The sequence below is a fragment of the Palaemon carinicauda genome, chromosome 10, assembly GCF_036898095.1.
Source record: "Palaemon carinicauda isolate YSFRI2023 chromosome 10, ASM3689809v2, whole genome shotgun sequence".
In the NCBI taxonomy this organism is placed as follows: domain Eukaryota; kingdom Metazoa; phylum Arthropoda; class Malacostraca; order Decapoda; family Palaemonidae; genus Palaemon; species Palaemon carinicauda.
Genome location: NC_090734.1, coordinates 67,900,079 through 67,925,843, shown reverse-complemented (window position 1 = coordinate 67,925,843; position 25,765 = coordinate 67,900,079). Strand labels below are relative to the sequence as shown.

Here is a 25,765-nt window from a genome sequence, read left to right as displayed (position 1 = left end):
AGTATAAATTTTTGTAACTGGCCTGTGAGATTAGGTTAAACAGTGAAGTGTATTTATTTTGCTTAACTGTTCAGTAACCTGGTGTGAGCCAGAGGACATGTAAGTGTAAATTTGATTTATTTTCTATAGTGTTAAACTGTCAACATTTTCCATTGATAGGCGAAATTATATTTTTATGTATATATAAATTAATTTCTTGTGTAACAAGTGATTGTATAGTTTTTATGAAGTATTTATTTTTTTTAGTGTAAGGCTTAGTTCAGATTTAATATTTTGGGTGATTTATTTTTGGTGTTAATTTTTTTTAATTTGATATTTTTTATGGAATACATTTATTTTTTGTAAAGTGTGTATAATTTCGATCACCAATACTTTTCTCAGTGATTTGCTCATATCCCCTGACTAAGAACCAAAGTAATAGGTTGATTTAAGAATAGTTACCATTAAAAGTAAAGTAATCACCCAGTTTTGTTTTGAGTGTAAAGTAAAGAGACGTATTAGATATTCAGCGTTCATATATATTATTGTCTGGGAATTGCGTATTATTCTCAGAGCTCAGATGTTTTCTAAAGTGTATTAAATTATGTAAAAATAGAGCAGGTGAGTTTCGAAGCTCTGGAATTTACGTAATTAGAGAGTCGTAATATATAATTTTTTGGTGCTCATATCCTGGGATCAAGGGAGTTTGTTTTAAATAATGGTGATAGCCGGGCCGTGTTTTGATTGAAGGTTTGACCAGTTTAGTGTTCATAGGATTCTGTGTATTGATAAGATATATTTTCTAGGGAGAAGTATGATTTTTTGTAAAGTACAAAATGGTGCAGTTGAATGTAGAGGAGTTTTTGAAAAAACCCAATTGTTCAGGAATTGTTGGAAGCTAATGTAACTAAAGCTCAGTGGCTCGCTATTTTAATGGCATGTGGTGGCCATGCAACTGGTGGAATGATTAAAGCCCAAATCAAGTGATTAGCCTTAGAAGAGTTGATAAACTCAGGAAAGTTGCCAGAAGATATTGCAGTAGCTCGCAACCTTTTGGAGAAGGCTGAAGCAGAATTTGTAGAGAAGCAATATTAGATGACCCGCAAACTGAAGGAATGAAAGCAAAAACGAAAGTAGAGGCCGAGATTCGACGAACTGCAGCGGAAGAGAATTTTATTATTTGTATGTTATCTTATTCTGGTATTTTAAGTAGCATTACCTCTAATAAGATAATGACTAGTTTTTGTAACATATTTGAAATGTTTAATTTCGTGTGGTGTTTTTATTACTTCCATTATGTATTTACTCCTTAACAGTAGCAGAGACAACAGACAGGGAAACAAAGTCGTTAAGGGAAAATACACGATATTATGACAAAAGTATACAACATACAAAAATATATGCTTGGTCACTGAACTTGTGAACTGAATTATCTTGCCGCCCTTTAACCCTGGACAGGTAAACGTCTGAATCGATAACGTAACAGGTAAATGTGTAGTGTATACGCTACCGCTTGTTTCAACTTCACTTGGTAGTTCCGGTAATGCATTTTTTTTTTATGAATTTTTTTATACATATAATTCTAGCTATCTACGACTAGGCTATACTCAATAAAAAACATGGACGTAACTTCATGATTTTTTATTAACTGAGACCTGAAAACTTTTGTTGATTTTGAGAGACTACCACTCTCGGGGCGCTGGGAGCCTTTGTCCTTGCTACTTAATAAAAACCGCCTAATGGTAGTTTCTAGGAGTCCCTGAGGTATATTCAGTTGAAAAATGAACCTCCTAGGCTGAAAACAGAAAAATCTGGAAAGAAAAGAAAAAGGGAGAAATTTTTAGTGACGAAAAAAAGTTACATGTGACAAAAATATTTTTTTCTAATATAAATCATAAATTGAGACTGCTGAAAATTGTATTCATAAAATTTGAATAATAGATAAATAAGATAATATATGAAAATCCTGGAATAATAAAGTTAATTATTTTTTTTTTAAATTTCAAAAAAATAACTAACGCCGATAATGAATTTTCCTTTTTCATATTTACACTATTCCAGTCAATGTGACCTATAATATTCGAAAATTATTGCTAGAATTGTAGAAAATATTAAGGTAAAACAGAAAATAATGAATACTAACCATTCTGGGCTACATTCAGTGCATTTTCAGTTGAAAGATGAACCTCCTAGGCTAAAAACTGAAAAATCTGGAAAGAAAAGAATAAGGGGGAAATTTTTAGTAACGAAAAAAAAGTTACATGTGACAAAAATATTTTTTTCTAATATAAATTATGAACTGAGACTGCTGAAAATTGTATTCATAAAATTTGAATAATATATAAATAGAATGGTATATGAAAATCCTGGAATAAGAAAAGTTAACTATTTTTTTTTTTTTAATTTTCAAAAAATTACTAGCGCCGATAATGAATTTTCCTCTCATATTTACACTATTCCAGTCGATGTGACCTATAATATCCGCAAATTATTGCTAGAATTATAGAAAATTTTAAGATAAAACAGAAAATAATGAATACTAACCATTCTGGGCTTCATTCAGTGCAAGGAGTCCTAATATGACGATGGCAAGAAGACTTTTTATAGTTGACACACAACAGTTTCGTCCTAGCTGTTAACGAACGAGGAAAATATGGCATCTTTGTCGCTTATCTGTCTTCATTGCATCTTCCTCTTGTTGCCTGGGGAGCTGTTGCATGGGGCCAAATACACTTTGGATACATACTGCAAGATCCTTTTTAAGACCAGTCCGGGTGAGTCTGTAGTATGCCCAAGGACGACATAGATCCATCGTCAATTTCATCCCAAACTGACGTAGTGTGGCATCTCTGAAGTTAGGTCTGTTGGAATATATTATGAATACATTATTCACAATAATATTCAGAATGCCATAAAACAGACATAATGGCCATCTCCTTGTCTTTCGACTGCAAGATGTTGCCGCACACATTTGGTCGAAAGTGTCCACTCCCTCTTTGGTAGCATTGTAAAACATATGGACTTGCGCTTTCTTTCCCTCGATGATGGTTGGCCTATGGTGAACTGTAGATAACAGCTGAATCCTCTTGGTTGTGTTGACTTTCTGGCAGAGCACTGTTACCTTATCCTCATAGTTGTATACGGCCACCGAACCACCAAGGTTGATCTTCGCGTCCGTAATTTCCCGTGGTACGTAAGGCTTTGGTCTGATTGTCCTGACTAAATGAATGGAGGCTTCTTTCAGCTTGCAGGCTAAGGGCAGAGATGTAAACCAATTGTCAGTAGTTATTACACGCCCTGAATGCTGAAATGGCCTGATTAGTTCCAAAGTGAAGAACTCTACAAGCGTGCCATTCTTCACCTTGTCTGCCATAGTCCCTTTACCAAGGCATGGCATTGTATTACACATGTAATAGCTATTTGCATCTCATAATATCACCAGCTTGATGCCGTACCTATAAGAACAATAAAATCATTAAAATCATATATACAAAATCCAACACACAGACATACAGTCTATATATATATATATATATATATATATATATATATATATATATATATATATATATATATATATATATATATATATATATATATATATATATATATATATATATATATATATATATATATATATATATATATATATATATATATATATATAAAGTGATGCCTCAGGATACGAAATTAATCCGTTCAGGATGCGGTTTCGTATCCTGATATTTTCGTATCCTGAGTCGTGTTTTACATGTAAATAGCCTAATCCGTTCCAAGCCTTATAAAAAGTCACCCTTTCTTTCATAAACACGCTAAACTGTAGTAATAAACATGCAATGCAGCCATTTCTATCATTCAATAATTAACACAACCGTTAAAAACAGCCTAATCCATTCCAGAAACCACTATGAGATTATTCAATAATGTAGTTACAGCCAAGTTATCCCCCCAAGCCCAAAGAAAACGGTCCGTTTTCTTTACTACTGTATAAAAGTTACGGTACTGTATGTACGTAAAGCATTTAGATCAGTGAAGGTGTATTGTTACCTGTACGTACACCTAAATTAATGATTGATACTTGTACACTCTGAAAAAAAGGTTACAGTTAATTAGTGTAACAAAAAAGTTGAAACTTACCTTTTGATTGAGACGATGTCTGATAGCGAAGTCGCGGCAGAGGAGTATGGCATAAGGCAGAAAACGTAACAAGTGACAGACTACGTACAGTAATTTACACACTTAACACATTAACACTTAAGCTTTACGAAATAAAAAAATGGAAGAAATAATTAACACTTAACATTACGTATGGAAAACTATAAAATGAAAGAAAAAATTACTTTAACACTTAACGGTAACATAAAACTTAAAATTGAATTTTTTTTTTTTTTTTTGCTTTTTTATAACTTTACATTTTTCTTATTTTCTAAATCTCTTCTACTTCTTCATCACTTTCTTTTTTCTGTTTCTTTTCTTTACTTTCACCTTCTAATTCTTCATCCCTTCCTCTTTTCTGTTTCTTTTCTTCACTTTCACCTTCGTCTTGGCCTACTAATACCGCTGGCCTCTTTAATAAGAAACTATCCATCGAAGCTTGTTTCTGCCTACTTTTCAACACATTTCTAAAATGCGTTAGGCAAACGTAATATAATACACTACGTAACAAGTGACAGACTACGTACAGTAATTTACACACTTAACACATTAACACTTAAACTTTACGAAATAAAAAAATGGAAGAAATAATTAACACTTAACATTACGTATGGAAAACTATAAAATGAAAGAAAAAATTACTTTAACACTTAATGGTAACATAAAACTTAAAATTGAATTTTTTTTTTGCTTTTTTATAACTTTACGTTTTTCTTATTTTCTAAATCTCTTCTACTTCTTCATCACTTTCTTTTTTCTGTTTCTTTTCTTTACTTTCACCTTCTAATTCTTCATCCCTTCCTCTTTTCTGTTTCTTTTCTTCACTTTCACCTTCGTCTTGGCCTACTAATACCGCTGGCCTCTTTAATAAGAAGCTATCCATCGAAGCTTGTTTCTGCCTACTTTTCAACACATTTCTAAAATGCGTTAGGCAAACGTAATATAATACACTACGTAACGTTATATACAGTCTATGTATAGTAAACACTAATACAGTACAGTGCACAGTAACGAATGTTTATTAACGATAACACGTGGCGTACGCATGTACTGTATATTAACACTAAGTCAAACAAGCGAAAGCACACAATGTCTGTTAACGATACCGCGGTCGGAACGAAAAGAGAGAGAGAGAGATGAACGCCCGTGCGTAGGCAAGCTGGGATAGTTGCCGACCAATAGGAAAGCAGGATCTTATGGCGTCAGCTAGCGTCTGAGTAGGGAGATAACCAATGGGTGAGCGGGAGGCTGTAAGTGAGTCTACCCAAGTTCAAAGTCAGGCGGCGCGCGTTTTTTAAAATTACTCTCGGCGAAGAGTTGGGATCTCGTAAGGTTTTCGTATCCTGAAATTTTATCCGTATCCTGGGGCATAAAAATCTTCGAATCACTTTTCGCATCCTGAATTTTTCGTAAGCAGAAACTTTCGTATCCAGAGGTATCACTGTATATATATATATATACATATATATATATATATAAATATATATATATATACATATATATATATATATATATATATGTGGTGTGTGTGTGTATATATATAGATACATATATATATATATATATATATATATATATATATATATATATATATATATATATATATATATATATATATATATATATATATATATATATATATATATATATATATATATATATATATTCATTTATATATATACAGTATACAGTATATATATATATATATATATATATATATATATATATATATATATATATATATATATATATATATATATATATATATATATATATATATATATATATATATATATATATATATATATATATATATATATATATATATATATATATATAAATACATATATATATATATATATATATATATATACATATATTTTTGGGCTCAAGCCATGTCGTCCTGATGGAAGTTCCTATTGGGTAGCTTCCTAGGGTATATTACAACTACGGCAATATTCCCAGAGAATTTACCTTAAGGTACCAGAATTCTAACTCCTGGAGCGAATATCCCTCCTGAAAGAGATATCGCGACATATCAGAGGACGTATTCTTGACACGCCACATGGCAATCTGCACCCCAAACAGAGATTACGTATCGAGGGGTCAATTGGCAAGAAACGAAATCGGGAAAGAAAAAGGGGGAGCCGCTCCCAAGGCTCCCTATTCTCCAGTTTCGTAAGCGTGCCTGGCGCCAATCCTGGCGCCATCTGTATTCCTTTTTGCGTAGCTTAACAACTCGGTGTTTTTTCCTGTGTTTCTCGCATATCTTGGATTTATTCAACTTTTCATGGCTTCTCCAACTTCATCGGCCTCTGATAAGTTGAGTACCATTTCTTTTATGTATAAATGTAGGCTCTTGGTAAATTTTTGAGTGATTAATAGGATTAATCTTTGTTACAAGAGCCGTAGCCTACCGGAGGCATCATGGACGCTGTCGCTAGCTAGGTATAAGTTTAGTTAGCCAGAGCGACTTTCCTGGTTGTTTTGCTTTAATAAATTTTAGCTATTTAGCGTTACATAGGATTTCCTTTCGTGCTTTAGTATTATTTTGGCGAAGTATTCGCCAACTCTGGCCTACGCTAGGCCATGTAGCCTAGTCGTTTGGTCCTAGTACTTTCTGCATGAGTTTGGTTTTCCGAGTGTATTAAAATTTTATTGAAGCTTTAGGCTGTTTTTTATACATTTAAGATTATGTTGAATATTTCCAAGATAGTATACAAGTGAGTTTCGGTGATTTAGGTAATCGATTATCTTGGTGGCTAGGCTAAGTTGCTTATGGAGCCTTAGTATACTTTCTCATACTCCCCGGTTGCTTTCTTTTCTTCGGAGAAGTTATGCAATCCCTTTCCCTCTGTTTAAGCCTTGGGCTTATCCCTAAGTGGTTTATCTGAATTAACTTTCGATAAAACTATACTGGGGTGTTACTGTACCCTCCTGTTCCAGTAAGTCTGGTTTCAGAGTGGGACAGAACAACAGAGTTTTTAGTCTGAGTCTGTGTTCGTCTGGCTTGGGGTAGAGTCTCCCTCGCTGGCCTGACACAGACATAGGAGGCTGAGCCTCCTTAGGTCACTACCGAAGGTTTCTGTACGAGATGATTCCTTCTTTTGTGATCTACCAGACTAGTCCTTGTTGCTGTTCTCGGGGGAGGATAAGATTCTTTCCCTGGGAGTAGCAACACCTTCCTTGCTTTGGTTCTCTGGGAACTGGCAAGTATTGCTGGCCTCCCTCCTTGGATCTCCCTTAGGCTAAGATGAGTTTTCTTGGCTGCGGGTGATCCTTCACTAAAGCAAGGTTGATAGGACCCTCTTTTGTCCCTTCCCCCTCTATCTCCGTAATGGCCTAGCCATTACAGTACTGTACGTCATTCTACATCTGGACCTAGGATAGGTTAGGATGTGGAATTGACTCAGTCCCATGCCGGCCGGCAGAGCTGTCGGCCGGCAAGGGTCTTCTGCTTTGAGTGCTGCCCGGACCTCCCTTGGTCCCTCATCCATGCCTGCCTGTAGAACCAGATGGCATTGGTCAGGAAGTCTGAATTAGATTCTCCCCTTCCTTATATGCACTCTTTCGGATTGTCGGGCTTGGAGGTAGTGTACGCTCTTATCCCGGCATCCATTCTGTTTTCTTCTAGTGCTGTACCCGACCCGGCTGCCGGCCTATGAGGCCGGCAGCCGGGCAGTCGTAGTCCTCTGGTTCTTTTGCTGCTGGCTGGCATCGGTTGTGTACCTTTGCCGCCCGGCTAATGTCAGCCCTTGTCTGCCGGTCGCCAAGAGTGTGGCCGGCAGCCGGGTACTACCTTGTGTAGTTGCCGGCCGACATTGGCTGTTGCCGGCCGGCACATGCATTTGAACCAGCGTTCTGCCGCCTTATAGCTGTTAAGTAGTATACTTTAAAGCTAGTTATGGTGTGTGCCGGCCGGCAAGTGCCGGCCGGCACATAACCTTCTATACTGTACCAGTATTCTTCAGTATAACATATACTGTAAGAAGAAAACTATTGCCATTGCCTTCAGTGCCCCAGATGGTGGCACAAACCCCAACCACATTTCAGTGGGTACCCCAGGCTGTGTCGACACAGTCCACGGCATTCACCCCAACGTTCGAAGGGCAGTCTACTTCCTTTCGAGCAAAGCCTAGAGGAGCAGCCAGAGGCTCGTCTAGGCGCCCCTCAAGGGGAAGGGGATTCAGGGGTGGTCGCGGTCAGGGAGGCAAGACCTCAGGACGGCAGTCCAAGTGAGATGATGCCGGTAGGAGGGAGACTTCAGAATTTTCGGGATCGGTGGACCTTCGATCCCTGGGCCCACAGCCTACTCAAGAATGGACTGGGCTGGAGCTGGTACAGCACTCCACCCCCGTGCCCTCGGTTTTTCCAACACTCCACCCCCGTTCTGGAGGAGTACGTTCAAGAACTGTTGGAGAAAAAAGTGATCCGAAGGGTGAAGTCCATCAAATTCCAAGGGAGGCTGTTTTGTGTTCCCAAGAAAGACTCGGAAAAGCTCAGAGTCATTCTGGACTTGTCGCCACTCAACAAGTTCATAGTGAATTGCAAATTCAAGATGCTAACACTGCAACACATAAGGACCTTACTGCCCAAGAGGGCATATTCCGTCTCTATAGACTTGTCAGACGCCTATTGGCACGTTCCAATCAACCGTCGACTCTCCCCCTACCTAGGGTTCAGGCTACAATGAAGACTATACGCCTTCAGAGCCATGCCATTCGGGCTAAATATAGCCCCAAGGATTTTCACGAAGCTTGCGAGCGTAGCTCTCAAACAATTACGCCTAAAGGGAATTCAGGTAGTAGCCTACCTGGACGACTGGCTGGTGTGGGCAGCATCCGAGACAGAATGCTTGCAAGCTTCCAGTCAAGTGATCCAGTTCCTAGAGTACCTAGGCTTCAAGATCAACAGAAAAAAGTCTCGACTTTCTCCATCTCAAAAGTTCCAGTGGCTGGGAATCCACTGGGACCTAATGTCACACCGTTTCTCCATCCCGGCAAAGAAAAGGAAGGAGATAGCGGGTTCTGTCAAGAGACTTCTAGATTCCGAAAGGATATCAAGACGCGAACAGGAGAGGGTACTGGGCTCTCTCCAGTTTGCTTCGGTGACAGACCCAGTGCTAAGAGCACAGCTACAAGATGCAACCGGAGTTTGGAGAAGTTATGCATCAAACGCGTGAAGAGATCTGAGAAGACCAGTTCCGCTTCGGCTACGTACTCTTCTCAGGCCTTGGTCCCAAGCCAGACATCTAAAGAAGTCGGTTCTTCTTCAGCCACCTCCCCCGTCGGTGACGATTCACTCAGACACCTCGAAGGAGGGATGGGGAGGTCACTCTCATCGGAAAAAAGTCCAGGGGACTTGGTCCAAGCTATTCAAGACCTTTCACATAAACTTTCTAGAAGCTATGGCAGTGCTCCTTACCTTAAAGAAAGTCTCCCCGCGTCACTCGATCCACATAAGGTTGGTGATGGACAGCGAGGTAGTTGTGAGATGCTTGAATCGACAAGGATCGAGGTCACCACCTCTCAACCTGGTGATGTTGGCCATCTTCCGATTGGCGGAAAAGAAGAAGTGGTACCTGTCGGCAGTTCACCTTCAAGGAGTCCGCAATGTGACAGCGGACGCTCTATCCAGGTTCACACCGATAGAGTCGGAATGGTCCTTAGACGCAGGATCATTCTCCTTCATTCTGAATCAAGTCCCAGAACTGCAGATAGACCTCTTTGCGACGAAAGACAACAAGAAGTTGCCCCTGTACGTGTCCCCGTACGAGGACCCCTTAGCGGAAGCAGTGGACGCGATGTCCCTCGACTGGAACAGATGGTCCAGGATTTATCTGTTCCCTCCTCACAACCTTCTGTTGAGGGTCCTCAACAAACTGAGATCCTTCAAGGGGGTAGCAGCAATAGTGGCCACCAAGTGGCCGAACAGCATGTGGTTCCCCCTGGCATTGGAACTACGGCTGAAGTTTGTACCGCTACCAGATCCAGTTCTGACCCAGCGAGTCCAGAAGTCGACTGTCTGCGCTTCATTACAGAAAACCCGGACCCTGCAGCTCATGATTTTCTCTCCCTAGCGGTGAGAAAGCGTTTGGGGATTTCGAAAGCCAGCATAGACTTCCTAGAGGAATATAAGTGCAAATCTACTAGAAGGCAATATGAGTCATCTTGGAGAAAATGGGTGGCCTTTGTCAAGGCGAAGAATCCGCAGGAGATCTCGACAGACTTCTGCTTATCTTTCTTCATCCACCTCCATGGTCAAGGGTTGGGAGCTAACACGATTTCGGCGTGTAAGTCTGCTTTGACAAGACCCATTCTATATGCCTTCCAGGTCGACCCAGGTAACGAGATCTTTAATAAAGTTCCGAAAGCCTGCGCTAGGCTCAGACCTTCAGCACCTCCAAAGCCCATTTCATGGTCTTTAGACAAAGTTCTTCATTTTGCTTCTCTGTTGAGCAATGAGGAGTGTGCGTTAAAGGATTTGACACAAAAAGTTATTTTCCTATTTGCACTTGCGTCCGGGGCCAGGGTTAGTGAGATTGTAGCCCTCTCGAGAGAGGCAGGTCGTGTTCAGTTCCTGGATGGGGGAGAACTGAACCTGTTTCCGGATCCTACGTTTCTCGCCAAGAATGAGTTACCCACCAACAGGTGGGGTCCCTGGAGAATCTGCCCTCTGAAAGAAGATGCATCTCTATGTCCAGTAGAATGCCTAAAGGTCTATCTTCATAGAACTTCAGACTTCAAGGGTGGTCAACTATTCAGGGGAGAAACATCAGGCTCAAATTTATCTCTGAATCAACTCAGAGCGAAAATCACATATTTTATTCGCAGAGCGGATCCTGACAGTACATCCGCAGGTCACGATCCGAGGAAAGTTGCCTCATCCTTAAATTTCTTTAATTGTATGGATTTTCAACATCTCCGTTCATACACTGGCTGGAAGTCTTCCAGAGTGTTCTTTCGCCACTATGCGAAGCAAGTAGAGGAACTAAAGAGATCTGTGGTAGCAGTGGGTCGCGTCGTTAACCCTACTGTTTAACTCTGCGAGGAACAGTGGTTTTAATTGGGACGATTAATTCCAGGGTGAGTGTGTAGTTACATACTGTACTACAAACTAAGTGAGGGCACTGAGTTGCCCACGTAGACTGTTCCATTTCCAAAGGTGAACCTAGCATAAGTGCAGACATGTGTGCCGAGCGTTTCTAACGCTAATGTGATTGATTTGTAATACAGACTTTTATGACTTTGATACCTCGGTATCTTAAAAGTGGCATTAATGTTTTTTCTCTTTCAGATAAACAAGTTCTGTTTACTATCATACTTATGCTTAAAGTTTTGGGTTATCCTCTTCTATATATATATATATATATATATATATATATATATATATATATATATATATAATTGTTGTTAACCTGTCTAGTTATTGTCTGTCAATAAACTCGTTCTTGAGAACCTTGCGTCTCCTTCACCTGTGTCAATTTATTGGTATAATTGAGCATTCATTCTATGTACTTTATCTGGGATAATTCTAATAGAATTGTTCCTTTATGCAAGCTGTGTTGCATTGGTTTATGCTTTCCCTTAACGGGAGGACTCCGTCCCATAAAGGGACGGTGGCAGTTTTACAAGTTTCTTCCTATGCGGATATAAACCTTTGTCCAATACAAGTATTGTGCGGAGAACTGGTCGATATTTCATATTGACGCAGGGGTTCTTTACAAACTATGCTTTACTTAATATAGGGTGAGACCACTATATTAGCTTGCTTGGTATTCATACATAGGTATATGTACTCTTCGAGACTTTTCCAGAGTCTAGTAGTACTCTTCCCTGTAGGGGGCAGGAAGCTCTAACATGGTTTATAGTTAGTTGAAAAGATGTATAACGGTAACATCTTAGGTCTCTAGGTCTAGTTGACCGGGGAAAAATTACCTCCGGGGAGTACGGCACGTTCTGAGAATCAACAGATACAGTAATGCTCTGGTATACTTCCATCAGGACGACATGGCTTGAGCCCAAAAAACGGATTTTGAGCGAAGCCAAAAATCTATTTTTGGGTGAGATGGCCATGTCGTCCTGATGGACCCGCCCTTCCCTTTCTATGAAAGGGCTGTAGGACCCCTCCCTACATACAGTATCTGTAGCACCTCGTGTACGCTACAAGGAATACAGATGGCGCCAGGATTGGCGCCAGGCACGCTTACGAAACTGGAGAATAGGGAGCCTTGGGAGTGGCTCCCCCTTTTTCTTTCCCGATTTCGTTTCTTGCCAATTGACCCCTCGATACGTAATCTCTGTTTGGGGTGCAGATTGCCATGTGGCATGTCAAGAATACGTCCTCTGATATGTCGCGATATCCCTTTCAGGAGGGATATTCGCTCCAGGAGTTAGAATTCTGGTACCTTAAGGTAAATTCTCTGGGAATATCGCCGTAGTTGTAATATACCCTAGGAAGCTACCCAATAGGAACTTCCATCAGGACGACATGGCCATTTCACCCAAAAATAAATTTTTCGCTTCGCTCAAAATCCGTTATATATATATATATATATATATATATATATATATATATATATATATATATATATATATATATATATATATATATATATATATATATATATATATATATATATATATATATATATATATATATATATATATATATATATATATATATATATATATATATATATATATATATATATATATATATATATATATATATATATATATATATATATATATATATATATATATATATATATATATATATATATATATATATATATATATATATATATATATATATATATATATATATATATATATATATACATATATATATATATATATATATATATATATATATATATATATATATATATATATATATATATATATATATATATATATATATATATATATATATATTATATATATATATATATATATATATATATATATATATAATATATATATATATATATATATATATACTGTATATATATATATATATATATATATATATATATATATATATATATATATATATATATATATATATATATATATATATATATATATATATATATATATATATATATATATATATATATATATATATATATATATATATATATATATATATGTATATATATATATATATATATATATATATATATATATATATATATATATATATAGATATAGATATATATGTATACATACATGAATGATTATATACAGTACAGTATGTAGTAAATAAAGATTATATTATGAAATTACAATAGAAATATATTTATTTAGCTGGTTTGAACTAATAATAATTTTAATAATTTTCATAATAATGATAAGTTTTAAAAATTTAGTTTTAGTGATAATAGTAGTTTTAATAATTTTCAAAATAATAATTTTAATAATAATATTAATAAGAATAATTTTGGTATAAGCTATAATATTAATAAATCTTATAATAATAACAAATTTGATAATATCATTGTTAGTAACTTTCTTAATAATATAAGATGACTTTAAGACCAAACATAAAATCATATATATATATATATATATATATATATATATATATATATATATATATATATATATATATATATATATATATATATATATATATATAATATATATATTATGTACTGTACAGTATGTAGTAAATAAAAATTTGAGCATGAAATCGCAATTGAAATATATTTACTTATCTAGTTTGAACTATAAGGGCACACATAAAATTATATATATATATATATATATATATATATATATATATATATATATATATATATATATATATATATATATATATATATATATATATATATATATATATATATATATATATATATATATAGTAAGAGAAGAGCACACTACCAATAATGAAATCTACTTACTTTGCTGGTTTGTTTGGAATGAACATCCGGAATATGCAATGACCCCGAAATGCAAGAAGCTGCTCATCTACAGTTACAAAAGGCCCTGGACGATAATTCACAATGCACTTGTGATTCACAGAATCCCACAGTTTCCCTATATGGGCAAATTGGTCATTTTGCTTCCTCACATTTCTTGTGGTACTGTCATCAAATCGCAGGCAGCAAAGAATGAAGGAGAACCTACGTTCACTCATGACACTCCTGTAGAAGGGACAGCCACACACTGGGGACCACATTTCCTCCGTTGCCACGTGATTGTCCCGCTTGATGCCACTAATCAAAAGAATGCCAATGAATGCCTTCATCTCCATCAGGTTCATATCCCTAAATGTTGCACTGAAGGTTGCACTAAACTGTTCTCTAATTGCATTCATTTTATCATTAGTATGTAGGCACACTTCAGCTAACATCGTATCATCTGAAAATAAGGAAAACATATCACTTGCAGAGGTAGCACTTTCAGTAACAATGGTGGGAGCACCTTTTTCTATAGATGTCTTCACAATACTGGGCAAACGAGGATTTGGGTCACTGTGCCATACGGTCTTGTCCTTGGCACACAGAACTTTCTGGTCAAGCTTCTTGATGGGCTCCCCAAGTTCAGGATGGAGCTCCCCCCTTTTCCTCTTCAAACTTCTCTCTTTTGAAAGGCTTAACATTTCTGAAGGAGATGCTGAAGAAGTTGAAGGCACTGCTGGCGAAGGGGAAGGCACTGCTGATAAAATGGAAAGCACTGTTGACAAAATGGAAGGCGCTGCTGACGAAGAAGGCCCTGTTGACGAAAAAGGCACTGCTGACGAAGAAGAAGGCACTGCTAACGAAGAAGGTACTGCTGACAAAGGGGAAGGCACTGCTGACAAAGGGGAAGGCACTGCTGACAAAATGGAAGGCACTGCTGACGAAGAAGAAGGCACTGCTGATGAAAAAGGCACTGCTGATGAAGAGGAAGGCACTGCTGACAAAGGAGAAGGCACTGCTGACAAAGAAGGCACTGCTGACAAAAGAGAAGGCACTGCAAACGAAGTGGAAGGCACTGCAGGTGCTTCATCAAATGCCAAATAAACTGATGGTTCGACAGAAATATCTTGAGGAGGATCGGCCATCGTCGGTGGGAAGTTCTTCTCATTTTCCATGTCATAATCGTCCTCACACGTGCTATTTACCTCTATTTTGTCATCATCAACCTCTGTATCACTTCCAAGGTCATCAGTGCCGAACAATCTCATCAAGATCTCCTCTTCAGAAAGATTTCTGCATGCCATGATCGAAACTGAAAAAAGAGAAAAAAAACACATTACTAATATTGGCTAAATTAAACTATAGATGGCAATCCTACATCCAATATACTATTAGCATCATGTTCTCAAATCATCTATCAACGTTCACTATAAGTATCAAAACACTATTCACAGAAATAGATATATTGTAATCAATATTGTGAAACTTGTGAAAATCAATTACAGTCACTTACCAGGTAAATGTGTAGCGTATACGCTACCAGGAAAAACAAAAATGGCGATTTCCAAAAAACGGCGCGAGAGAAGACAATGGCAGTTGTTCTTTCGGCTGTGTCTCTGGTCTAACTAACCGGTGCTGGGTAAATTTCCGCTCAGAAGAGGCGCAGAAGTGAAAAAGGGGTTTTGCGCATATAGGCGGTAGCGAATACGCTACACGTTTACCTGTCCAGGGTTAAATACCCCCGGGTCCAAAGTTTCCAATATTTTCCGCTAGGATCTCGATCATAAATGTTGCCAGATGTACCCAGTCGAACTTACCGATTAAATAATTACCTACCATAAATGTACCATGTTTATGTGTGACCTACAAGCTATATACGTCTGACCTACATGCTACCATCAGCAGACTATCAAAACTCACCAATTCTGTATACTCGCTCATGTACGGTCTTGAGCCCCGACTGTGATTTGCATAAAATCAGATGCTGGACAGTACGTGCACCACCCCAAAAAACATGGTGCCACACACCAGATGTACCAACACCCTCGGTTTTACTTCGTACGCCCTAAAGTTTGACATGTTTGGTTGCAAGCTTCCATTAAATCCTCTTACGGGAGAAAACGGGAGCAAGATACGTGAATGTATGATCCAAGCATAATGATGGGATCACACATTTACGTATCTTCCTCCGGTTTACTCCTGTAAGTCAAAATTGCTTTCTTTTTTTTATTTGGTCGAGGAGAGTATAGGCCGTATGCAGTAGACGTACTTCTGACGGGAAACATTGCAACGCCAGTCTTTTGTACGTACGTTTCTGTTCATGTTTAACGTACGCATGTTCTCGTTAATGGCCAGTGTGACTCATAAGTAGGTACATCACTGTGTGGTCGAACATTGGGGCCAACCGGTCTTACCCTATACTGTTAAACATACAGTATGTGCTGTTTTTAGTTGTTATAGTAGAAGAGAAAATAATTTCCTAATTCCCTTTTAGATAAATATCTGGTCTCAATCCGCAAGCTGTAATGATTATTGTAAACAATTTTGGCTTAATAATTTTCAGTCGGATCTCTCTCTCTCTCTCTCTCTCTCTCTCTCTCTCTTTTATAGATACAGGCTAGTCCGTTCATTATTAGCCAAGGTAAAATAATCATCAACCATGAAGGGCAGGGAAACCAATCTGTATTATGCGAAATTACAGAGGAGACGGCAACTCTTGACCATAGGCCGGTGTTTGGGACAATCTTGGTTTTAATTTGAACGAAAACCTGTGTATTGACTATTTCCAGAAATATACTTGAGAGATTCATTTCATAAATTTTCATTATTACTTGCATTATGTATTTACTTATTTTACTTATTTGTGGGTTATTTTATTCTGTTATTTTAACCCTGTTTGCGTATTGTGGACGTAAAGTGGGGGACCTGGCATATTCGCAGAACTCTATTTTTCAAGATTCCCTTGGTTCTTTCAGCTTTTCCCAAGAGTTAGAGGTGCGCAGACTTCGCAGAGTCAGTTGGTGGTGTGTATTGGTCAGGGTAGGATGGGTCAAACTGAGCTCCAGGTATTCCCCAGACTACAGCCCCTCAAACTTCCGTTGGTTGTTGTTGTTGTTGGGGTATTAAAGCCAACACTTGTTGTTGGCACGGGCCTTTCCCTTGGTTGGCCCGTAGGTGATCTGTAAAAATTTATAAGGTAGTTGCATTAATGGAAATTTGAAAGGTTTTTAGTAGTAGAAAAAGATGTGGATAGGGTAAGGATGATGGTGGTAGTGGTAGAGGGCCATCATTTCTCGGATAGTGGTAGTTTGAAAAGTGGGGGTGTAAGGCTTTTGAAGATTAGAGAAAAATTGTGCAGGTGGGGTTGTCCAACCCTTTACTCCCTAGGGTCCCTGCAGAGAGATTTTTAAGTGGTAGATTAGTTGAGAAGTGAAAGGGGGTGATGTGAATAGAGCCTTACAATGAGGGGATGAGATGGTGCATGGAATGAGGAGGTCTTACCTTGGTGGAGGTAGTGTTGAAAGCAACTGTGCATGTGTGTCTATGCTTTCGACAATTGCTTTTGCCAGTGTGGCTGCCTCTTTCATGGCATGTGGTGTGTTGATGTCTACAAGTAGATCACCTCGTAGCTGTGCTGTTTCTCTGCATTCTAGTAGGTAGTGCAGGAGAGGTTGTTGTGGTATGACATCACAGTGTTCACACCTTGTCTGGATGTCATCTAGGAGTTCCCAGTTTGCTTTGTAACCCAGCCGGAGTCTGTGTATGCATACTGCCAGTTTTCTTGGGGTGTATCTGTCTATGGGAGGGGGTTCTAGTTCCGATGCCCATTTGTACCATGTTGCAGAGGGAGAGCCATTCTCTATCCTCATATGTAGTTCCTTGATTAGGTTGTTCTTGAGCTGTGTCTTTATTTTGCTTTTGATTTGTTGCAGTGCAGGCTGTATGTGCACCTGTACATTGTGAATGTGTTTGGTGCTTTTGGCTAGCTCATCAGCCTTTTCATTCCCTGGTATCCCGATGTGACTGGGGATCCAGTTTATAGTTACTAGTCTGTTTCTTTCATTATGTTGATGTAAGAGGATTTTAATGTCCGCTATCAGGGATTTGTTTTCTTTGTTTTTGTCCTGCTGTAGGACCTGCACTGAGGATCGTGAGTCAGTATGGATGACTACTGGTCCTTCCTCATTTTCAATAGAGTATTTTAATGCTTGCTGTATTGCGACAAGCTCTGTCTGCAGGGTGGAGACATTGTTGGATGTTCTCCAGCAAGCTGTGAACTTGCAGGAGTGAACTGCCGCTCCTGCTGTTTGGGTTCCAGGATCTACTGTACCATCAGTATAGTAGATCTGTGCCCCTGTTGTTTCTACTGAGGTTATAGCTGCTTCTGCTGCGTTTCTGAGTTCTTCTATTGTGCAGTTTTCTTTTGCCCTTGGGAGTTTGGTGTAGTAAAATTTAGCAACTTGTTTTTTCCATGGTGGAATGTGTATAGTACTTTGTGCTGTGTCAGGTTTTAATTGTAGGATTGTTTCTGTAAGGCCAAGTCTTTTGATGTTATCGCTATGGTCTTTGCCATAAGAATCTGGGGTTTGTACTTCAGGATGTTTGGATAGTTCCTCTCTTACTCGTCTTTTGGTGATTGAGTCTCTGTCTGACAGGAACATCTTTGCAACTATGCTTGCATTTCTTAGTGCAATTCTGTCTTCGAGGGTTGGTAGTCCGGTTTCCAACCTTAGGTTGCAAAGTCTTGTCCACATTGGGGCACCCAACATGAGCCTCATGGCATTGTTTTGAATCACTTCAATTGTGCTTGTTTGTAGATCTGTTAGTCCCAGGAGTGTTGGGGCGGCATAGTCTACTAGTGATCTGGAACAGGCTAGATAGTATTTCTTTTGGATGTGTTCATTTGCTCCATCCTTGAGCCTGCACATATATCTCATAGCTGCATTTCTGGCATTTGTTCTTTCCTTGAGATTTTTTATCTCTTGCTTGAAAGTGAGCTGTTTGTCTATTATTACCCCGAGGTATGTGTATCGGTCCACCCATTCTAGGGGTTCCATTCCTATTGTGAGTGGTTGTACGGGGTTTGGGGCTTTGATTGTCATTGCTTTTGTTTTGGCAATGTTAATTTTTAGTCCAAGCTCATTGGATTTGTGGCTGATGGCATTGAGTGCTCTTTGCATTTTTATTGTCCTGACTGGCCCTCGAGCTATTACACATACATCATCTGCATAGATAAATATATTAACTCCTTCAGGTAGCTGAAGTGAGGCTATATTTTCCATGAGGATGTTGAAAAGGAAGGGGCTTAGAATTCCTCCTTGTGGCGTACCATTTTCCAATTCATGATATGTGGATATCACTCCTTGAAATTTGACTCTGGCTTGCCTTCCTAGCATGTAGTTTTTAGTCCATGCTAGTAGGTGTCCTTTGACTCCTTTTTTGGCTACTGATTGCAGCACTGCAACTGGGCTTGCAAGCTCGAAGGCTTTTTCAAAGTCTATGAAGACTATTGTTGCCTTGTTCTGATTTATGCAGCTTAATACATCTGTGATGCATTCAGAGGTTCCAATTCCCTCCTGATATGCATATAGCTGCTTGTTTAGGGGGCCAATTTTGTACTTTAATCTGTTTAAGACCATTTTTTCTCCTGTTTTTTCTATATAGGATACCAAGGCTATTGGCCTGGGATTTGTTGGATCCTTTGGCTTGGGGATTGGCTGTGTATCTTGTTGTCTCCAGGTTTGAGGCCTTATGTGCTCTAGGTGTGTTTTGTTTAGTAATCTTAGGAATGCAGTTTCTCCTGCTGGACCCATGTGTTTGATCATTGTGTAGGTGATTTTGTCAGCTCCAGGTGCAGTGTCTTTCCCTGTCTTTTGTACTGCTCTTAGCTCCTCAACTGTGTATGGGGTGTCTGTGTCATCCTGCTGAAGGCAGGCTGTGTTGATCTCTTCCCATCTTGATGGTGCCAGTTGCTCTTGTTGCATTCTGGTTTCAGGGGAGAGATTGATTGACAGTGTTCTGTTTGCAAAGGATGTTGCAATTCTTTCAGCCTCCTCATGTGGGTGTGGGTGTGTGGCAATTGGTGTCTTTCTCTTTTTTCCGGCTACTCTGCCTAGCCATTTCCAAAGCTGAGTTAGATTGGTGTATCCTGACAGGCTTGAACACCATTCCATCCATTTTTCAATTCTGATTTCATGGATTCTTTCATTTGTTTCAGTTTTGACTGTTTGTAGTAGCTCTCTGTTTTCTACTGTGGATCTTCTTCTGTATATTTTTGTGACTCTGTTTAGTCTGGTTTTTAGTCTTCTGACTTCTGGGCAGTAGTACCAGGAGTCTTTGTAAGTGTAACTACCTTGTGTTGTTTTTATTGGCATAGCTCTGTTGGCTGCATTGTGAAAGGCCTCAACTAGGTCTTTTTCTAGTTGGTCTATGTCCTCTGGAGGAGCGTAGCTGATTGCCCATTCCTCTATGGTTGTTTGAAAGCAGACCCAGTCTGCTAGGTCCTGGTTCCATCTTGGTGGGGGTGGTGGGATTGGAGGTAGTTGTTGTAAGTCCAATTCTGTCACTGTGGCAAAGTGATCACTTATCAGGGTTGAGTGTACTTGCCACTTGGTTAGGTGTCTAATGGCTGTTGTGGCAAAAGTCAGATCTAGTCTTCCACCTCTTATGTGTGTAGGTTGCCCTGTGTTTAGGAGGGAGACTCCCTCAAATTCATCCAGGGCGAAAGCTATGTGTTCCCCTGAGGGGTTTGTCCTTGATGGGGATGATAGTATGGGGTTATGTGCATTAAAATCCCCGCAGATAATTGTTGGTGTTCTTTCTGTGTGAGCAAAGAGTTGAGTTAGTTGTAACTCTCCTGTATCCTCCCTATGTAATTTTCTGTATATGTTGTATATGTCTATTTTTTGATTCAGTAATGTTATTGTTACTGCTAGTGTCTCTATGTTGGTGCCACAGGGAATAGGGTTGTGTAACCTTGTTGTTGGTATGCTAGTTTTAACTAATGTAGCTAGTCCTCTGTCTGTGCCTATCTGTGGTGCGATGTAGGCATTGTAGCCTGGGATTTTTAGTTTCTTTCCTGCTGGAAGATTGGTTTCTTGTAGCAGGATGACATCTACATTCTCAGTTTTGCATATTGCAATTAGCCAGGAGATCTTTGATCTAACACCGGCTGAGTTCCAGTTCAGAACTCTTACTCCATGGTGTAGGTTGAAGAGTATTGTCTTGGGTCCCTAGGGGCAAAGGCAATTGCCTTGACCTCGGAGGATGAAGTGGATGAGGTGGATGGGGTGAGAGTGGATGATGGGATGATGGATGGGGTGAGTGGTATGATAGGTGCGGGGACTGAAGTGGAGGATGTGGAAGGTACGGGTGATTGAGGTGATGGAATGGTAGGTGTGGTTGGTGAGGAGTGAGAAGTGATCTCCTGGATAGCAAGAGAGGGGGATTGGGAGGACTTATTCCTGGAGAGCAAGTCTTTTAGGACTTGTTCAATGCTGGTAGCAATTGTTGCAGCATTGATTTTCCAGTCACGGCCTGAGTGACTAGTTCGGTCAATTTATCCTTTAGGACCGTGGTCTTTATGAAGATGGTCCTAGGCAGTGGTTTCGGACCTTCGGTTGGAGCCTTGGAGGTAGATCTGGCTCTGGGTTTAGATACTGACCTGGTTCTTGTTCTGGAGTTGGAGTGCCTGTTTAGCTCCTCCTGGGTATAAAATCTCCTTCTGGGTAGAGGTTTGGGGGCCGCTCTTCCTCTAGATGGGTCCCTTTTGTCTTTGGGGAGGGCAGCAATTACTCTTGCTATCCTTTCAGGGCATCCCCAGGCCATTGCAGTATGCCCTTTCTTGCAATTTGAACACTTTTTGACTGTGGGTATTCCAGCAGCCTTCTTGTCAATGCACTCCTGTGTGGGGTGCTTAAGGCTGCAGACAGCACAGGTTGGGACCTTTGCTTGGTATTGGTCCTTGTGATGCCCATACTTCTGGCAGTTGTAACATCTGAGGGGATCTGGGTAGTATTTGTTGACCCTGAAGCTGCCAAAGATGCCTAGGTCGACTCTTCGTGGGTGTGGACCCTTAAATGTCACCAGTATGGCTTTTGTAAGGAAGCCTGCCTTGTTCTTCATCCTTTCTGCTGCAGTGATATTGGGTAATTTAACTAGGTGGCTTTATATCATATCAGTTGGGTAGCCAACCACAACTGCTTTTTTTAATTTTTCCTCTTCTTTAAGCTCCAATAGCTTAATGTCTGAGGTGCTTCGCAAGGTTATCAGTGCTCTTGTGTCCTTGGTGGATATGGTCCACTGTCCTTGCCTGTTCGGTTTGGCAATCATCTGAATGTTTTTGTGTTTGCTTTCAAAGGCAGCAATAGCCTTGAAGGCCTCTGATGGGTTACCAGCTAAGACCCTAAAAAAATAGGTCTTGTTTTCTCTAGCAGGCTGGTTGCTGCTTCCTGCGGTGAGGTTTCCTTGCTGGGTGGGTACATCATTCCCTGGTTGGCTCCTTCTAGGAAGTTTCTTTTTTCTCCTTACTTCCTGCCAAGGTAGGTTTCCTTCTCCATCAGAGTCGTTGTCGTTGGTCCTCTTCCGGTTTGTTTGGTCTTGGTCCTGTTCCATTCGTTTTTGTTCATTGTCCATGAGTTCCTGTTCGGCTTCCTTATCAAGTTCAGTTAGAAGGGGTTGCAGGTCGGGGTCCATCTCCATTTCACCAGTTGCTAGAGCTTCTAGTACGATCTCATGAAGTTCATTCCAGGATAAGTCCTTTTTTTCAAGATGTGTGAGTATATGATCAGAGACCATATAGAGAGACAGACAGTGTGCCTGGTGGGGTTGTCCAACCCTTTAAGCCCTAGGGCCCCAAGCAAAGTTATAGTAGAAGTTATAAGAATGAATTACAGAATCTGAAAATGAAACACAAATTCGTTAGTTATATGGGGGTTATGCTAACTAACCTATTGCTAGAGCAGTGCTGAAACTAACTCTTTTTAGCTAAGTACTAGCCTACACAAATAGCTGTTGGGGAGCCTTCTTACTGCGTTCACGCACTAAGACGGCCCAGCAGTCTATTCCTGCAGGTAGGGAGGTTGGAGGTAATAAGCAAAACTCAGTGGAAACCTAAAAGTTTTTATTTGAGCTGATTCCTGACCCTATTTGAATACTGGCTTATTTCGCCAGTTACCAAGAATAACAACCTATTATTTATCAAACAACTTGGCTTATAGGCGCCAAGCCTAACAACCCTATGCCACTTGCCACAGACAGCGAGAGTGGGAGTTTTTGACCCTTTGGCCCTGCTTCTACTGGAGTTTTAAGACCACAACGGCTACCAGATTTTCCACAGGAGGATCTATTAGTAAGGTAAAATTATGTAGATGGAGGCAAAGCTTAGCCTATATTGTCAATTTAATTTTTTTTTATATGAGGGGGCTGATTACAGCCAATTCAGGGGCAAGGCCCTTGTCAGTACAGCAAAAACTGCAACAGAAATCGTCGAAAAAACGGCGAAAATCGGCGACGAATTCGGCGAAAAAATCGGCGAAAAACGTCGGCGAAATCGGCGATTTATCGGCGGAGGCGGCGGCGGCGGTGGCGGCGGTCTCTTCAGGAAGCTGAATGTATCAGCCAAGTGAAGAGGGAGCAGGCAACAGCCAGTAACGGCGGCAGAAGATGTCGGCAGTCAGCAGGCAGGAGCAGCAGTGATTGTCCTCTCTCAGTGGGATCTGAGTGAGAACTGCTTCCGTTGGTCACCAAGTGGGTACCATTCTACCAAACAATGTACAAATCTTGATATCGTACACTTTTACAATTTGATATATAACCCAAAGTATATATATATATATATATATATATATATATATATATATATATATATATATATATATATATATATATATATATATATATATATATATATATATATATATATATATATATATATATATATATATATATATATATATATATATATATATATATATATATATATAAGTTAATGAGATTTTCAGTGAACATTGGTGAATAGTGTTGCTCTAAAGTGATGATATTAACTTGAGGCTATGTGGCCACTGTACATGATCTGAGCACCTTTTATTGATTTCTGAGTGAGCTATATGGGAAGTACCCTATATAAAATGGTCCCCTTTTTTTCCGACACCTTTTAATTGCTCATATTTACTATTTTTTTACCTGTTTTGTATTGTAGGGTGGTAAATGCAAAATATATTTTAATATTTAGGTGGTTTGCAGCACACATTTTCAAAGTACTGCTTGTTTTCAACGAATTAATTTTTTTTTTTTTTACCCTTGTCACAGATCGAGTGTTTTTCGGTCTAAGACATTGAAAATTGGCATGGATGTTCCCATATTATCCTACTTCATTGTAAATATCATAAGAACTCAGGAAAAGGGTACACAATTTTATAGGCTGTTTTGTTAATGTATGTAGTTTTATAAAGTTATTTTTCATAAATATTTATAATAAATTGTAAATATTCTTTTTTCCTTTACACCTAGGCTACCATCGTATTAAAGAATGATTAGTGACCAATGTCCAATCTCAGTTTTTTATAATTTTAATAAGAAGGTTACTGATGGCGGACCACAAATTTTAACACAGGGTTAAGTATCATTACCTCTAATATGATATTGACTATTTTTTGTAATATTTTTTAAATGTTTAATTTAGTGTGCTGTTATTATTCCTTTCATTATGTATTTACTGTAACTCTCTAATATAATTATGCATTTAATAGCCCAGCCAATCGAGACAGAAACCAAGTGGTTATGGGAATATACACGATATTATCACAAAAGTATGCAATATACAAAAACAGATGCTTAGTCACTGAACTGGTGAACTGAATTATCTTGTGGCCCTTTGAATACTACTCGGTCCGAAGTTCCCAATATTTTCTGCTAGGATCTTGATAAAAAATGTTGCCAGACGTAGGCCTACCAGGTTGAACTTAGCAATTAAAGATTTACCTGCCACAAACGTACCATGTTTATATCAGACTCATCAGCTACCGTCTGACCTACATGCTACCGTCAGCAGGCCATCAAACCCACCAAATTTGTACACTCGCTTATGTACGGGCTTGACCCCCGACTATGATTTGCATCCAATCATAATACAGACAGTACGTGTGCCACCCAAAAAAACGTGGCGACACACGCCAGATGTACTAACCACACTGGTTTTACTTCACAAGTACTAAAGTTTGACTTTGACGTGTTTGGTTGCCAACTACCATTAAATCCTCTTACGGGAGAAAATGGGAGCAAGGTATGTGAATGTGTGATCCAAACTTAAGTCAGGAGACCACAAGCGAGCGAATCTATTGTTTACGTCACGCAGCCAATAGGATCACGCCTTACTGTCTCACGGGCCCTTGGGCAATCAGCAGCGCTCTACCATCTGAGTGTTGGGTCGTACCGCTAGTCTGTACCTTTAACTCGCAACAATGCTGTGTTTCATGCCTCCTCTATATTGTAGTAAGATTTCGTTAATTTCTGCAGTGTATAATGGTTGCTCAATAGTCTGTGAGTAGCCCAGAACCTTCAGGAGGGCATGGACATATATATAACGTTAAAGATTGGATTTATAATGATAGTTAATTTCGCTGAAGGAGATTGATGGGAGCAGCTAAAGTAAGGATCTTCTTTGAACACAAAAATAAAACTTGGCCTACACTGCTAATATCACTTACCTATATTACTCAT

At 39.0% G+C, this 25,765-nt stretch overlaps 1 pseudogene; it reads right to left on the bottom strand.

Moving 5' to 3' along the window:
* Positions 1-2,534: 2,534 nt before the first annotated feature.
* Positions 2,535-25,765, bottom strand: LOC137648034 (uncharacterized; annotated as a pseudogene).